We start from the raw sequence: 3,457 nt of genomic DNA, 5'->3' as shown, positions 1-3,457 counted from the left end.
ATCGATGTCACGAAGCCACCTTCTATCATTAAAGCGGTGAGTTGGTGTGCTTATGTTCGCCTCGGGTCATTGAGATGGAAAAGTGACGACCAATGTCGGTTCTCCATCCTATTGCATATCTACCAAATCGTTTTATCTGTTTTGTTATTGTTGTACCTCTGTAGATAATTCTAGGTTAGGAATTATGCTAGAGAATATAAAATGTTTTGTTGGTTTTAAATTTTTTTTGGATGACTAATTCTAAACTGTTTGAATAGGTGCAATTCTTAATCACTTATGAATAAATATAAGGGTTGATTATTCACCTCTAAATAGTAATTTATCTTTGATTTAGATGTGCAAGGTTGAAACTTTAGAAACTATATGTTTGTTAAAAATCAAAAAGATTATCTAATCATCGTATACAATGTATGTGTGTAAAATGTTGTTACAACCAAACAATATATGTTTAAGAAAATTTAAGGGAAGATGAAAATTTATTGATGTAGAGGAGTTAAATCAAACAATCGATTTAATCAACTAATCTTTGTAATAGATTATAACTTCATGGGGGATTTTATACAAATTTAAACTCAATATTATCTTACCCAGAACTCCCATAAACTTCAAAACATATGCAGATAAAACATAGTGAAAATAATAACAAAGAAAGACATAAAAGAACACAATTTAAGAAAAATATTACATCCAAGATTGGATTCCAAACTAAATAAATTTATAAAATAATATCTATTTTGAAAACACAAATATTTCTAAATATAGAGGAAAAAATAGGAAAATAAAATTTCTTAAGCTATTTGGCACTAAATTCGAGGTTGTTGTTGATGACTAGGCCTAAAAAGATGCTCTTTTATTTTTCTTTTTTTCCTGATTATGTGTCCAATTCTTCCTCTAAACCTGCCCGTTGTTGCTGAAAGCTTCAAAGTTACTCCTATAAAATGTATTTGCTAATGAAATCAATGAGTAAACATATTTTCTCCTATCTTTCCTCATATGGAATGGTGGTTTTGATTAACTTTATGTAAGTCTCATCTACTTCAGTGTAGTTCTGAAAAGTGGGTTTGACTACAAACAAATGTTTGATTTCATGCTTAATCAACAAGTCAAAAGTCAAACCCTCAATGAAAGCGTTCCCTGTAATAGTCCCTTTGATGTTGGAAACTATTGCTTTGTCTGTGGCTATTGAATACAACCTTCACTAGTATTATTCAAAAGTAATCATCTTATCTCCAATTACCCTTAAACCTAGCATTCCCTTTTGATGCAACACATTAAACTTTCTATGAAACTTTGGGAGGCTGGCTTCTAAATTGTGGCATTTGTTTTCAAGTTGCAGCATTAAATTCCTTTTGATGTGAATCTTTCTAACCTCTGGAATTGTTTCAGTTCTGTCATCTATGTGATATTGTTCGAGCTATTTTTTCTTTTTGAATTCAAAATCCTGATTAATTTTGTTGAATCTCTTGTCTTTTTACCCAATTATTTCTTAAATTCTGCTATTAATTCCTTTGATTTTTCTAGTAATGTTTCTTGTTCAAATATGTTGGACACCTAATCCTCTAAGAGTTGGTGTGGAAGCTGAACAGCCAAAAGGAGTCCAAGAGACCACTTGGAATATGAATCCAAGGGTCACACCATGTACTATAAATGTATATCATTTGTTAATAATAAATGTACTCTCTTGTTTATCATTCATATTCTGTTACTGCCATGTGTGTGTTTAACATGGTATCAGAGCAGGTTATCTCCTACCTTGCTCAATTGTGAGCCACTTGTTTTCTGTGGCCTTTTTATACATGTCAGTCTCATACCTCTGTTCTAGACTGCCATCTCTGTTTAATCTCTATTGTTGAATGAGTTGGTCAAGAATTGAACGTTATAACATACCTTGAATTTTGTGAACCGCCTTAATACGCTGCTCTCTGTACCTGTCAGTTTTTCCTATTCGCCGCCTCTCAAAGATCTGAATGTCCATTATTCTTCATATGTTCATTCTTGCCTGAACTTGAGCATTTTCAATGTACGCCTGAGCTAATGCTCCATTAATTTGGCCTTTGTCAAAAATCTATTTTCTTATTGTTGTCAGGGATGGTTTCTATTATAGATTTTGCCTTGAACAACAATATGTCTGACCTTGTGCTCGTTGGCCTTCTCTTAGTGCTATCGATGTTACTTTCTATCTGCCCTCTACTCATCAAACATGCTACCATACCCTGTCTACTTGTCAGCATTGATGCCCTCCATCGTTTCTCTGTTTGAGAGCCAATACCTAATTCTTCCTTAAAGAATGCTCTTCCTAACATCTGTGCACTTGATTGTTTCTCTATGCATATACTGTATGAGGTCGATTGGGGGTTCATCTACATGTCGTTCTAACCTATCATTCCAGAATTCTCCATCCTCCTGCTACAAATCATTTGTGTGCTTTTCTGTCAGCACTGCAGAATTTTGGTGTTACATTGAATCATAGCCTGATCACTGCGTTCCATGCGTAGAGTTGAAAGGATGCATTGCATGGTATGTAAATTTTATGTTGGGAAATATGCATTAAGGCTGGTTTGAATGGTTTGTGGTATACCTTACCATTGTAAAATCTATTCCGATTACCATATTTTTACTGTTGCAGCATCCGGCTTAGCACCATACCACATCATATATCATCATCCCACCAAACCACCGTTTCTCTCTGTCTCATGTGTTTTTTAATATATCTAACGTTGTATTACACCGACTCCTCCTCTCTCTAGTTTTACAGTCTATACAAGGCGGTATCATTGCAGTTACATCATACCATCAGTCATAATCTATTCATTTAACATTGTCACGACATTAAGTTGAATGTTGTCGTTGTCCCAGCATTAAGTTGAATGTTGTCTGATACGTTGTGCCTCCCCGCGGCTCTCATTCAGCTATATTCATTTAGCATCATGTATAAACATTGTGTATGCATAGTTTCATGCCACCATTGGTAAATCTACCTCCCATTGTGGTATGATGAACTAAATTCTTTTACAAAAATGGCTACCTGAATCTGGAGAATCAGAAGCACCGCAGAACAGCTTCGCAGCGGCATGGAAAGTAGAGAGACTCTACATTACGTCCAGGGTGGAATCGATTGAATTGAGTTGGAATGCATAGTTACAAAGATACTCTATGGAAGCTGAAGCGATTGAGTTGAGTTGGAATGCATAACTACAAACATGCTCTTTGTATTCCACAAAGCCCAACCTATTGAAGATTTGATGCGGATGAGGAAGGAGGCACTGTTGATTAATCCTGTGGTTCTCTTATGTTACAACTATTGATTCCCATTTCGAAACAATTCTTGGACTTGCATATAACATCTCTGGTGGTGGAAGGCGTACTCGTGTTTTGGGCAAGAATTGATTCTTTTGAGTAGGAAATGGTTATATTCATATGATATTCATGTCACTGTACGTGGAGCAAAAGAACTGTT

Source organism: Pinus tabuliformis, chromosome 8 (assembly GCF_031772625.1).
Source record: "Pinus tabuliformis cultivar Carrire ecotype Pingquan chromosome 8, CPIR1, whole genome shotgun sequence".
Taxonomy (NCBI): Eukaryota; Viridiplantae; Streptophyta; class Pinopsida; order Pinales; family Pinaceae; genus Pinus; species Pinus tabuliformis.
The sequence above is the reverse complement of the archived record's forward strand: the minus strand, read 5'-3'. Positions refer to the sequence as shown.